Source organism: Panthera uncia, chromosome F2, assembly GCF_023721935.1.
Source record: "Panthera uncia isolate 11264 chromosome F2, Puncia_PCG_1.0, whole genome shotgun sequence".
Taxonomy (NCBI): domain Eukaryota; kingdom Metazoa; phylum Chordata; class Mammalia; order Carnivora; family Felidae; genus Panthera; species Panthera uncia.
This window is the reverse complement of record NC_064812.1, coordinates 19,993,267-20,008,366: the sequence shown is the minus strand read 5'-3', so window position 1 is coordinate 20,008,366 and position 15,100 is coordinate 19,993,267. Positions and strand designations below refer to the sequence as shown.

The 15,100-nt window shown below is 37.7% G+C and overlaps 1 long non-coding RNA gene across 2 annotated transcripts; it reads right to left on the bottom strand.

Annotated features, from left to right (window-relative positions):
• Positions 1–431: 431 nt before the first annotated feature.
• Positions 432–9,547, bottom strand: LOC125924449 (uncharacterized). Of its 2 annotated transcripts, none has more exons than XR_007458423.1 (3): positions 9,456–9,547; positions 5,298–5,579; positions 432–770 (listed from the first exon to the last, which is right to left on the bottom strand). It is a non-coding gene; the product is annotated as an uncharacterized LOC125924449 (long non-coding RNA). The 2 variants fall into 2 exon arrangements; XR_007458422.1 differs by having other exon boundaries at positions 5,304–5,579.
• Positions 9,548–15,100: the final 5,553 nt, after the last annotated feature.

The following is a 15,100-nucleotide window of genomic DNA, read 5'->3' as shown; positions in this document are numbered from 1 at the left end:
GGTGATCCACTCTGTTGTTTTTCAGAGCAATGGTTTATATTCAACAGGAGAAATAGTTTCCCACCAATTAGAATTGCCCACCAAGGCAAGAAAATGACCTTAGAATTAATGTATTCTGTTTTCCTGGAACAATTTAGGCAAAAGACGATTATTTATCCTGGGGGCTACTGAGGAACTTACCATCTTAGGAGAATGACCAAGCTGGATGGCCTCTAACAACTCCCTGAACTTGAATTGGCTTTGATTTTTGTATAAATATTTTCCACTTAAACTATTAGCTTAGATGGTTACAAAAGAATAGTCCAGTTCCAATTTTTTCAATTATGACAGCTATAGCATTACAGTTTGTAATAGTCGATCACAGCATTAGCAATTTCGTGCTTGTTAATTTGAACATGTAGCCAGGAATAAATAGCATACAGTATGTGTAATACAATCTTAAAAGTGTTTTATTGGAACAATTCTTAGACCTCATACAAGGAAACGAAAAAAGAAGAAATGTAAATGAACGTGATGTCAGACTGATGAAGCAAATCTCTAGAGATCTTAGGAAGTTAGAATGGATTTTAAAATTCATTATGATTCAATTATAAAGTAAATGAAAACCAGCAGGGTTAAATATGAGGTTGCTGAGAGCACAAAAAGGAAGTTCTTTGGATATCCATGACAGGGAGAAAGCAAGTTCAGGTTCACCTCTAGGGCAGGGAGGAATTTTCTTCCAGGTTCATGTCTTTCAGCGTTAACTTTGTATGAGGTACCATACCAGTCACCTGAAATGCCAAGACGAAGAAAACACAGTTTCAACCATTTAAAAGCTCATGCTTTCAAATAGGTGGTAGGCGGGGCGCCTGGGTGGCGCAGTCGGTTGGGCGTCCGACTTCAGCCAGGTCACGATCTTGCAGTCCGTGAGTTCGAGCCCCGCGTCAGGCTCTGGGCTGATGGCTCAGAGCCTGGAGCCTGTTTCCGATTCTGTGTCTCCCTCTCTCTCTGCCCCTCCCCCGTTCATGCTCTGTCTCTCTCTGTCCCAAAAATAAATAAATGTTGAAAAAAAAATTTTTTTTTAAAAAACAAATAGGTGGTAGGCATATACCCTACGTGCACGTAATAATAATAACAATACAGTAAAAACTAAAACTAACCATGTGCCATACTTTTACATTTTACACATTTTACATATATTAACTCATTTCATTCTCACACCAACCCCATGAGGTAGGTACTGGTATAATACCTGTTTTATAGATACTAAAAGTGAGGCACTGATGGGTTAAGTAGTTTACCCACATCACACTGCTTGTACGTGACAGAGCCAGGATTCAGACCTAACCAACCAACTCCAGATTCAGAGTCTGTGCTCCTGACAATACACCTTATTGCCTCCTCCACATGATGAGGCTTCAGGGCTAAGATGTCTAGGGACTGCTACTTTAAATATCTTTACAATTATTCTTATGGTTGTTATAACAACCTTTTGTGTAATAGCTCTGAAAAAAGAGATTTCTAGTGGTGGAAATAAGTAGACAGGGACATTCCACACAATTTAACGGAGATTAAGGCAAGTGCATGTATGTGTCTGATAGTCAAGTCCCCAAGAAATTTATCAATGATAAAATTCAGGCTCATAACCCATTTCAACTTTATGTTGCAAATATTTATTGAATACCAAAACTGTACCAAACATTGCCTGGGTGAAGGTGGAAGAATAAAAAAAAAAAAAAAAAAAAAAGTGCTTGACCTTAAAAAACTTAAACTCTGATAGGTAAGATGAACCAAGTACACAAATAATCATAGTATACAGCAGGTTGTGGTAAGTGCCATCAAAAAGGTATAAAGTATTTAAGAAGTTAGGAGGAAAAAAGTTTTCATTTAGTGGAAATATCAGAAAAGTCTTCCTGGAAGAGGAGACATCTTGAAGTGTCTTCAGTACTAGGTAGGATCTTGAGAGGAGAGAAAGAATAGAGGGTTAAAGTCATTCTGACAAAGGAAATAGTGGAGTAAAAAATAGAGTGGGAACTGAAGATGTGTTCTTAGTAATGAATTAATCACACTGAATGGTTGGAGGAAGTTGAAGATATGGATGAAAAAGTGGGTTGGGCCACTGCAGAATGACTGCCAGGGAGCTAACAACTCAGAACTTTCATTATAAAAGGTCTCATTTCCTGGAGCCAGGTCACATTTAGGCCCATGCTAGTCTATTATTTTTCTAGCATTTGTGCTTAATTAACATTTCTTTTTTTCCTTTCCTTTCCTTTCCTTTCCTTTCCTTTCCCTTCTTTTCTTTTCTTTTCTTTTCTTCCCTTTCCGTTCCTTTTGTTTTCTCTTCTTTCTTTCCCTTCTTTTCTTTCTTTTTCTTCTCTCTCTCTCTTTCTCTTTCTTTCAAGAGCCTAATAAGACCACTAAATACTTCCATTGAAATCTTGTGAAATTATAGTGATTCCTTTTTTTCTGTAGAACATACATAAAAAATATCTCTCATCAAAGATTAGAACAAAACTTTAAAAATGCACCTGCACATGGTGTGTAAGACCTTAAGATATTTCCATAGCTGAAAATAGAATGTCATCTTAGAATCTCATTATTCGTTTAATAAATCTTTACTGGAGTAACTACATACACACTGCATAAGAAGCTCTGAGAATATTGAGGTGTCTACATCAAAATTCATGCCTTCCACGTGCTCATAAAGTGTGGGGTATATAGGCAAGAATGAGTTATTAGAATACCAAAAGGTATAATGGAGCCTTGTGAAGGTGGTGAGAGGATGGTGGGGGAAAGGCTAGCTGCCTGAGTGACCTGTGAACACAAAAGAAATTTGCAGGGTATCCACGAAGGGAGATGGGCTTCTTTGCAAAGGGAACAGCATGTGCAAAAACACAGGGAGGAGGGTGTAGCTTATTTGAGGAGCCACAAGAAGCAACAGGGGCATAGGATGTAGGAAGGAAAGTACAGGAATATGACTATAGGGGGAAAAATGGAGCCAACTGGTAAAAGGTCTGGACTGGCAAATGGAGGACACTGAGCTTTGTACTTGAGGCTGTTGGAAGCCAGAAGAAGAAAGGACTTACTGACTTCAGTGTTCAGGCAGACAACTGTGCAGGCAACATGGAGGATAAGTTGAACTGGGGGAAAATGTTAGGGTTAGAAAGTCAAGGTAGAGGTTTATTGGAGTAGTCCACATCATAGATGACAATGTCTAGGATTTTGAAATGAGAATCAACAAAAAGTTATTTAAAAATAGTCAATGTCCAGGGGCACCTGGGTGACTCAGTCAGTTGAGCCTTCAACTCTTGATTTTGGCTCAGGTCATGATCTCACAGTTTGTGGAATCAAGCCCTGTATCAGGCTCTGCGCTCACAGCACAGAAACTGACTGGCATTTACTCTCTCCCTCTCTCTCTCTCTCTCTTTCTCTCTCTCTCTCTCTCTCTCTCTGCCCCTCACCCCTCTCAAAATAAATAAAAATAAAAAAACTAGTCAATGTCCAATAGAGCGCTAAAGATCCAAAATTAACTACACCTCTCAAGAAAATGAACGGTGAACTTGGAACTAAGCTGTCGACAGTGGGGAATCAAGTGATCATTCTGGGATGGGAAAGGAGGAAAATTCTTGGGGTTTCAGAGTGAGAGAATGAGCATTTATGGGTACCACTTACCAAGAGAGGAAAAACAGAAAGAAGGATGGTTTGGGGGCAAGGTGATAGGTTTAGCTCTGTATCTGTGCATGCCAAATTTTTATTGCACTATTGACAAACCCTTCTGAAATGAATTAAAACTTTAAAAATGCACCTGTGCATGGTACATTGACTGGCATGGCTGATCATTAGAGTAGACAATCCCTCAGTAGTCTTCAAATGCCACTTCACCCATAAACTATTATCTGACCTTCAGGATAACACATCAGTGACAGTAGCTCGAGATTTCATCTTATTGCAAAATTTCTCAATCAAATGCCAACTACCCGCACCTTTTCTTCACTTTATATTAAAGGTTCTACTTATCTAGATTTCTCTTTCTCTGAAAATTCAATATTCTTCAGGTGTCTTTATGGTCTTTCCTTCCCCTTCAATGTAGGGGTTGTTGTAATAATGTAAGCAAACGATGAGGAAACCTGAAACCAAGTTATAGGACTATAAATATAAACAAAAGGATTGATAATTTAAAAGGTAAATGCCATTTGCCTTGGGGACCGATGGGAAATATTGGAAAATGTGAAGCAAACAGTCTAGTGTACTTTCAAGTATGTTGAGAGTAGAATCATTCATCTAAATAAGGATTAACGTAGAAGCAATTTTGGAGTTGGAAGAAAAATATTTAGTTTTAGTTGAGGTCACAGTGACCTTGAGATGTTTATGGGGCCCCCTGGTATCTAAGAGACTGAAATATAAACAACTGAAAAAGAAATTGGGGAATATAAATTGGGACAATTCTAGGTGGCACCAGAAATTAGTCGCTTGGATCAAATCAACCAAGGAGAGTCTCACAGTGAGATGTCTGGGGTACAAATCCTAAGGAATATGATAATCGACAAAATTGCTGCAAAAATAAGTATCTGAGAAGATTAGGAAGTACAGAGAGATGGGGGGGGGGTGGCGGGAATAGGCATAAGAAAGCCAAAGCAGAAGAGCCTCAAGAAGGAAAGAAAAGCAAACACTGTCTGATGTTTTGAAGCATCCATCAATAAAGACTAAAAAGGATCATCGCATTTGAGAAGTTCCAAATTTTCCAGTGGCTTCCGAAAAGACAGCTGCAGAGGAACAGCAAAGTGAGGTTATGCTGGGGCCAGGAGAAAACTGCAGGTAATAAATTGCAGCCTCAAGTGGAGAGGATTCATTCAATAATTCTGGTTTAAGAAAGGAGGTAAGGCGAGAACTGGAATAGCTTAAAGAAGGTATCAGATTTGGTTTCCAGAAAAATAACAGAAACACTGCTAGGAAGTCAAAATGCTTCCGTCCCTTTTCGGCTTTAGGGTCTGTTTGTAAAGTGCTACTTTTTGTGCTTATCAAGAGATTTCTGAAGCTTTCTGTAAAATTTATATGAGAGCCAATGGTCACCATTTTGATTGATGTAAATTAGTATAAAATATCATCTCCCTGATTCCCACATGACTGAATTTGCTGGAATCCTAAAATTATATTTGTATTTAGTCAGCATATATTATTTACTTACTTATGTGAAATTTCTGTTCAGAGTATTGTTGAATTAAATATCCAGAAACATAACAGTAACAACCAAAAGTAACATTTTTCTTGAGCATTTACAATATGCCAGGCACTGTTCTAAGTGTATGTATTTAATTTACCTTTACCTCTTCTCCGAGAATCCATGAGGTAGGTCCTGTGTTTTATCTCCATTTCACAGAAGCACACGGGAGGCTCCCTTCTCAACACCGCACGCTTACCAAGTGGCAGATCTGGGTTCACACCCAGCAGCACCAGAGCCCTTGCTTCTAACCATCGTACCATCTTGTATCTTGGTCCTAAATTGTATCATTACATATAAAGAGACATCTCTGGTATAGTGTCCTGTCCTGACTTCCGTCTTCACTATCTTTCAGGAGCTTATTTCTCCCTTCTGAATTCACCTTGAACAATAAAAAAGGATAGCTAAGTCATTCATGTAATTATACTAGTACTCAGACAAATTTAAACTTGGATATGTTTATCCCTCTGTTTAAGAAGGTTCCTTAGCTACTCCAGCTCACTCTCCAGCTGGGAACTGAGGAAGGATCCAATTGGCAGGAAAAGGTCATGGCCATTAGTCCATTGGGCAGGGTATGTAATTGGGAGATTCTAAAATGATTGTCAGAGTTAGGACTGAGGTCCAGGGGGAAAGCAAAATTTATTTCACATGAAAACCATTCAAGACATTTATACAAAAAACACTGTGAAGAACAAAACTCTTCCTTTGGACTTGAAATCCAAATGTCGAGAACGTTTGAATAATACAAATAAAATAAAGGGGGAGCTACTTCTCTCCCAGCTCATATTAAATGGATGGGTCATAGTGTGTAACATGATTGCACACATATTTTTTTAATTTCCTTATTATGAGCTACACAGCCAGCAACACAAAATAATATAAAGTTTAAAAATAAATGAAAAAACACGAAGCCAAAATTCTCCAGTGGAACTGGAACAATACACAGAAAAACTGATGTATGGACACTATGATAAGAGAGGGAGTTAACGGCTTTCTAAGCTCCCCATAATTCCAAACGTACACTGTGCTAAGAAATATGGGTATTCCTATCGTCATCCATAGATACACCACATCAAGTAATTCGTAAACCTGACATCAAATTAGCAATGAACAAGATCTAATCTGAATACACGTTAGTTTCTCACTAAGTATTTAGAAACTAGTAAATAAAGAAAAAACATTTAATACTTTTGATTCACAGAACAATATATTGGCTTGGCATGACTTCTCACTAAAATTTTTGGAGACAAAGCTAAATGTACTAATTAGAAAAGGGGAACTCATACTTGTTATGAGCCTTTAGGTATCATAGTATACACTAGGAGTATTATGTACTGTCTCAGTATTCCTCACTATTCCTCTGTCTCTGAAAGTTTGTATTGTCACTCCCAATTTGAAAACAAACAATTGAGGCTTAGAGTTAAATAATTAGTCTAAGTTCACTGAGCTATCAAGTAGCAGAGCTGAGATTGGAACCCAGTTCTGTCTGAGTCCAAAATTCCTTCCACTTCAAATGTTCCCTCTGTGAGTAATAAAAACCATAGTCTCTCAAAATTTGGATATAATGGAAAGGTAGAAATTAAATAATGGATTTAAATAGCAAAAAGTTGAACTCAACTTTATAATAAGTGGACAATAACAAATTTCAGTAACTTTCTTATTTTACATTGAAAAGTGAAATAAGCCATAAAATAAAAACTAATCTGTATGTAGAAATGTCTTTACCCAGTTATAGCCCCTGAGAACCACAAAATAATTATTAAAACAGTCACTAATTTTCAAAAGACCATATTGTCCTAGAGTTTAAGTTATACTGGAAAAATTAATGAATGTACTACTTAATGGCATAACATCAATTGATTATTGCACTAATGGAATTTTTAGATAAAGATTACTAAAAGAATATTCTACTTTTGTCTGCATATTTAACATAAGATGGACATATTGCATTCTTAATAAAAATCATGTGTAAGTTAAGATTGTATATTGTAAGGAACAAAATCCCAACTTAAACCAGTTTAAACAATAAATGAAATGTATTAGCTCATATAATGCAAAAAGATCAGAAATACAACTAGTTTCAGGCAGGGCTGAATCCAGGGGCTCAAAAAAATATTACCTAGAACTTCATTCTTAAGCCTCTCTCTGTTCTGTCCTTTGCTTGACCCTCAGGATCTCCTTTAGGACCCTCTCGGCCATCCTTCTAGCAGCAGTGGCTTCCACTGATACAGACCTCATGACCTCACCTCTTATTATTGTGGGAAAAAGTGATGATCTCACGGTTTCCACAGAGGAGAGACAAAAGTCCCAAATTATTGTACATTTCATTGGCTCTGGTTGGACTCCCAGACTCCCCATGATAAGGGGGATGAAATACAAATATTGACATTAAGCCTTTAGGGTGGCTCCCCTGTAACTGGGAGCAAATATCTCCCTCGAAACACTGTGGACTCAGAATTAGGAAGGGCTAGCATCTCAAAGGAAAAGTCAGGATATAATTAAGATGGGGAAGGGTGTTTGGTGTCCTTCAACTTAAAGTGTCCAGTAAAAATTGTAAGATTTTTGTTCAAGACAAGGACATGAACACAAATAGTCTCATAGGCTGAAATAATACCCATAACAACAATAAAATTAATAATTACATTAGGTAATAGGTATTGACTGACTACCAAATCAAAAGCTACACACTTTTATGTTTTACTTGATTGAAACATCACAACTACCTATGAAGTTGGGGTTATTATTATACTTATGTTTTACAGATCAGGAAAATGAGACCCAAAATATTTAAGTAATTTTTCCAATATAAAAATGGATGAAAGCTTGCATTACCTCTGTAAATTATGGAAGGGTGCCATCTAGAGGACAGAGAATTTGAAGGAAAATTGCTAGATAGAGATAAGGCTACATTCATTCAACAAATATTTACTGAGTACCTACTACAAACAGATACTGGCTTGGACATTGGAATCACTCTGCTGAATGATGAAGAAAAGCTAACTTGTGACTCCAGCCTGCAAATAGTGTGCCCAGTCTATACTTCTCATGGTGCCTCAAACGCACCAAATCTCTCCTACCTCACGGCCTTTATACATGCTGTTCTTTGAATTTTCTAGGAAGTCTCCTCTCTTTACATATGTCCTCATCCTTAATATGCATGGTCCATCAATGTCATTATCTAATACCTAAACTCTTTGTGCCTGTCAATTTTCAGATTTGTACCATCATATATTGAAGTTTATTCATCCCAGTGGGCTCTCAATGTTACCTAAGTTCATACTAAGTCTCTCTCCTCAGACTCTCTCTTTCTGCAATTGCAATTTCAAACCTTAACCAGGCTCTTAAAATCTTTGACTCTATCACTTTCTCTTACTCTCAACAGTTACCTCCTCTACCTCTTTAGGAGAAAATAAAAATCATTAGATTTTTAACCCTAACCTTAGCCCCATTCAATATGGTGGGTGCTCAGAATCTTATTTTTACCAAAGAACTTCTCCCTGAATCCACTTAAAAAGTTTCAAAGTGGACTAACCTGGTTCACATTCTTGAAGAATTAGAATTGAAACTAAAGAACTAAAAATACAGTTTTGCATGTTTTCTTTTGAATAGAGATATAAATGGGGGCAATGTGCTATGGCCATCTTTCACCCTATGTCCATGGGGTAGATTAAACCAGTGTGCATAGATAGAGAAGGTAGTGAAAACTTAGAAATAACACTGAGAGATAAAAACAAGTTGTTTCTACTCCTACAATCATTATTGTACTATATGCTAACTTGGAGGTAAATTTTAACAATTAATTAACTAATTAATTAATTAAAAAACAAAAAAAAATACTGTATGAGTTTTCTAAGATTGTCCATTTCTTGGTTCCAAGCACTTTCTAAGCCTCAGCTATATACCTTCATTTCTGTGGAGGCATCCCATAATCGTACCTTTAGGCTTATTCTTCTAGTTTTGGTTGGTTTCTGTCACTTCTACTAAAAATCATAAATCCAGAGCATTTATTTTGTAATTGTTTCTGGAACATTTTCTCTTATCCCCATCTCCACTGCCAAACTCTGGTCCAGGCCATCCATCATCTCTTAGCTGGACAATTGCAGTGGTCTAACTAGTCTCCCTACATGTCCTCTTGGTCCACCCAGTCAACTCTTGAATTGGATTACAATAGTCACCACCACCTACCCTCCCCACCCTCACCCTCTACCCACCCCACCCCCCACTTATCTCCAGTTTCACTTTCCACAGTTTCACTTACCCATGGTTAAGCACCATGGAAGCAGATGACCCTCCTTCTGATGTAGCATCGGAAGGTCAATAGTAGTCTAACACTAGGTCACAATGCTTACATCATTCCCCTCACTTGATTTCATCACGTAGGTACATCATTCTATCATCTCACATCATCATAAGAAGAAGGGTGCGTACAGAATTGTCAGATATTTGGAGAGAGAGACGACATTCACATAACTTTTATTACAGAATGTTGTTACAATTGTTCTATTCTTATGGTTCTGTTCTTATTAGTTGTTGTTAATCTCTTACTGTGCCTAATTTATAAATTAAACTTTCTCATAGGTGCATATGTATGTGTGTATAGGAAAAACACAGTATATGTTGGGTTCAGAACTATTAGCAGTTTCAGACATCCAATGGGGGTCTGGAAACATATACCCTGCAGACAAGGGGACTATTGTATTTGTGGATCATTTAATTCCACTGCTTAACAATTATCAATACAGCTTTACTTAAATATAAGTTATTATCTTAAGTGTAAAGTAATACCTAGGATTTAAAAAATAGAAGATCCAACAGAGCAGTGTAGCAAAAGGAGGCCCCAGAGGTAAGGAGGTCTCAGTGCAACAACTAATAAGCAGATTTGGAAAGTACCACTCCGATCTGGAATAAAAGATTGCAGGGTCCCAGGTAAGATGTAACCAAGAGCAAAGAAAAGGCAACAGGTCATTTATCTGAAGTTCTTGGCCATTTTTTGAGGAATTTTATAAGTTTATCATAAAATTTGAAGCTTAATTACTAATGAATACAAAGAAAAGCAAAAAGATGAAATAGTAATTCCAGGGAAAACAAAAGGGTTTTATAAGAAAGGAAATGTAGTTATAGTACATTGTCACCTGTAACTCATATTACAGTAGTAGATGGTGTAGACAGTATTTATTTAAACAGACATTAGGACAAAAAACTGGAAAAATGAAGAAAGAATCTACAGGGGAGAAGGAAGCATAGGAATATGTTGTGGTCGTGATGTAAGAAACCTAAACCCTCATCTTCCAAACAAGAAAGTCAGTGGGTAATATGAAAATTTGAAAAAGCAAAAAATAGCAGTGTAAGCTATATTATGACTAAATACATGGACAAATATTTGAAGATAAATGCAGCTAAAAGATTGGGGGGGTGGGACGCCTAGGTGCCTCAGTCAGTTAAGCGTCTGACTTGGGCTTAGGTCATGGTCTCACAGCTCGTGGGTTCAAGCCCCAAGTTGGACTCTGTGTTGAAAGCTCAGAGCCTGGAGCCTGCTTTGGTTTCTGTGTCTCCCTCCCTCTCTCTGACCCTCCCCCACTCACTCTCACTCTTTCCCTCTCTCTCTCTCTTTCAAAAATAAATAAACATTAAAAAAAGATTTTTTTAAAAAATATATATAATTTATTGTCAAGTTAGCTAATATACAGTGTATACAGTGTGCTCTTGGCTTCAGGAGTAGATTTCCATGATTCATCGCTTACATACAACCAGTTAAAAGATTTTTAAATGTTTGACTATAAAGAATGAAAATTAATGTAGGGGTAGGGCAGAAGACTATTGTCCCTTACAATTGCATAGCACTTGTCGATATTTTTAGACTAAGTACTGTTTTCATAAAAACTAACTTTTAAAGACCACAAGATTTTCTGATAAAAAATTGAAATTTTTAAAAACTAATTAAAATAACTACCTGAATGAAAAAACACAAAGGGAATATCTACAAGTTTGTTGACTTAAACTTATAAACCTCTGTATGTCAAAAATCATGAAAAATAAATTTAAGGGTACAGGACAAACTAGAAAATTATTCATAGTATACAGACAGTAGGTTTTTATCTATTTTAATATTGAACCTTTCTATCCACCTGGGGGGAAAGTTCCCACTTTGTGTGGTATTGATGGGATAGCAGAGGATGAAGGGGCAATCTCTTAGCGAAGTCAAAAGAATCTCATCCCTTCTCCTCTCTTTCAGCTGCAAGGCTGAGATAAACAAAACAAAACCCAATTTTTTCACAGTGGAGAAATGTCAGTGGAGTCAATATCTAAGCCTTAGCAGTATCCTGGAGATAAGGAAAGTGTTGGATGCTGATAAGAGGAATTGAAATGGGGCTACAGATCCCTCTAAGAATAGCTTAGCAACAGAAGGAGCTCCTCTTTCCTTGTCTAATAAAGATGTTTTCTCTCTTACTTAAAGGCAGGCCTCCTCTTTACCTGAGACTCTAACCTTGCCCAGGTGGTCCAATTCTCCTCCTGTCCTAACTTCCTGTTCCTCAGAATCCAGAAGAAGGGAGTACAGATTTACAACTCATAAAATAATTATCAAGCTTTGGACAAAAATATGGGACTGTGTTCATGAAAATGGATGCCGGTAATATCCAAGGAGGAAGGAAACATCATTTCAGAGCAGGCTGAATTTATGGTTGTGGTTGAATTTACCGGAGATTCTGAATTAAATATTCTAGCTTAGGTAACTGGTGGTGAGTTATGAATAGCTGGAATCAGGGCTAAGCTGTACCAACCAAACTGAAACTTCTTGATCCAAGAAAAAGGAAGACATTCTAAGACAGAGAAAACAGGAATGCAGGAAGAGATTTGTTATATGTCACCATTCCCCTCCCCTAACCAAGGAGACACTCCTCCATCACTAAGAAGCTAAAACATGAGTTTATAGAGGATCATGACAAGCTTTTCCTTTAAATAAAAGAGACTAGAATAGCAAATATCTGGACACAGGGGATGTAGTAAAGACACATTTGTTTTGTGAAACTTTTTTTCCAATTACACAGCTACGCGTGTGAAATGATTTATATAAACTGGTATGTGTGTATGTGAACATGCATTCCTGCATATCTGCCAATGATGTAAATTTTCAGTATGTCTTACCAAGTGTCACGGTCAGAAATATTTGAGAACCGCTGTTCTTGCTGGTTTACACGTGACCTGGTACATATAGGCGAGACCCACAGGAGGAGTTTCCTCTGAAAGAAGACTTGTAGTGTCTGGCAGGATGCTGGAAAGTCCAGAAAGACCATGAAAAAGAGAAGTTTGCTTGGTGACATCTTTTGGTCCATTTAACCTGAAGGACACATGACTTGAAGGAATGAACTATAGCAATTCCTGATTCGTGACATGGGGAGGACAAAATGGGCAGGAGTGGGTAACGAGAAAAAAAATGGTTCCCAGTGTTGGCTGGTATTGTTGATCTCAAGCAACAGGAAGGAAAGAGTCTGCTAATACAGGAAGGAGGGAAGAGTAGTGGCAAGGAATGAATATGAATGAGTCCTCCTCATGTGAGCAGCAAATTCAGCAGTAAAACCTCAAGAAAGAGAACAGGTAGGAAGAACCATTAAAAGCATCACAAGTTTGGGTCATTCTAATAAATCACGCCAACTACCCAGGGACTGGCTTTTTGGTAACTGTCCAACTTTTATCCTACTTTCATACACTGTTAGCAGAAGAGTACATTGACATACTCCTAGAAAGCAAATTGGAAATTTGTATCCCAAACCATAAATTACTCAAACTTTTGCTTTGATAAGACTACTTCTACTCCTCTCAAAGGGGGGGGGGGGGGAAAAAACAAAACTAAGCACAAAAAAAAAAAAAAAAAAAAAAAAGAGCAGCCCTGACTACTTAAAACTGTTGCTACCAACTAGGTTATGAGTTTCTGCTGCTGCAAATAATTAACATTTGATGGGGCCTCTCCATGACAAGACTCTATAATCATGTGTGACAGAAATTAAAATAAAGATATGGTGCGAACACAAAAATGATCGAGCTTCCCCTCACCCAGCTAACCTGAGCAACTATCATTTCTTCCTCCAAAACAATTCTATCCATACTTCATTTATCCTACTTTTGCAATAAAGATTAAGATAACAAATTGTGAAACTGCTTCCACTTTCTGTCAGTGCCCAATCCAGAACAGAATCCAAGTTCTTTGAACTATCCTCCATATCGTCTAACCCAAGCCCGAGTATTATAAGAAGTCTCTCCTAAGTTCTTTCTGAGATGCCCTGTGATTTCCCAGTGTGCATTCCATGCTAATACTGTTCCAGATGTGGAAGGAGAAGTTAAGTCATTGAAAGGGCTGCCTCATGGTGTTAGGGCTTAATTCTTTCACAGAGCCCCATTGAGAAAGGCCCTAGGGCTTTCCATCTACCCCTTATTCATGCAATCAGCAATCCTGGAAAGAAAGACCTATTATTATCATTTCTATCTTACAAACAGAGAAAGAAACTGAGGCACAGACTAGCCAGGTAAATAGTCTAAGATCTAAGAATTTGAACCCAGGTTGTCTGTTGGTAGAGGTGTTTCATCACAGAAACTATTTGTTTTCCACCAAAATGCTGTCACAGCTACTTAGTCATCTAGAGTCAAAACCTAGACTCATACTTCTATAAACACTACCCCAGCCTTCCACAGCCATCCAGAGCTCCATGGAAAGCAAATCCTCTTTTATCTCAACCTCCACTTTCCATTCCCAGTTCCTGTCTGCTAGGTCCAGTCCTCACTATCTCTCCCTGAACTGTTGCAAAAATATCATTACAGCATTATTCACCCCTAGTCACCTTCTCCTGTAATCAAGCATACAATTTCTGAAGAAAATGTTCCTAAATATGGCTCTGGTCATGTAATTCCTTGCTGACAGATGGCTCATAGATAGATAGATAGATAGATAGACAGATAGATAATATATGGAGAGATATTTTTTAAAAAACCAACTAAACTCTATAGTTTGGCATTTATATCCTTCCAAGGGTTGGTGGCTGTGGTCCACTTTTCCAACCTTATTTCTCATTACCTTTCTCTGTTCCAGATAAATTAAGCTGCTCTTCATTTCCTGAAGAAGTTCTGAGTTTTTCTATCCTTACACTTTTCTTCCATTGTCTCTCTTCAACCCACATTTCCAGGTTGCAAAATCCCACCCATGCATTATCCAGCTCAATGTTATTTAGTCTTCAAGGCAATGTGGCTTCATGAAAAGACAAACAATGAACATGGAGCGATTAGTTTTCCCAACACTCATTCCCCAGCCTCCACTACTCCCATGACCTCACAGCAATTAATTTCATCCTCCTCTATGCTCCTCTGTTACTTTGCCTATATTTGTTTACAGAAATTACCACATTCTGCCTTACGTGATAGCTAATTTTTTTTACCTCATTTTCATACTAGGCTATAAAATCCTTGAAAGCACAAAACATCCTATTCCTTTTTGATTCATGCCATGAAGTATAAAAAGCTATCACTTAATAAATTAGACATTATGAACATTCACATTGTCAAGTGCAACACAGTTCTGTGGTCACGCCTCTCCTAAAAGTCTACATTATTTGTTGCAGTGAATTCATAAACTGGGTAGGAGAGGCTGTACAAACTTTTCTGGCTCTGAGATATCATTTGGGAATAGGGACTCTCCCAAAAAACAATCTACATTTTTTTTCTTTCTTCAGAAACAATCATTTAAATTTATTCAGGACTTTGCCTATATTTAAGTGATGCTACTTCCCTTCTCTATGCTCACTTGGCCACCAACATTTATGAGTTGGGCCCGTGTCATCTAATATGGAGCCCTCCCGAGAGGCTGCTGACTAACCTGATATCCAGTCCATATACATGTGCCTTTGTCTCTGACACAAA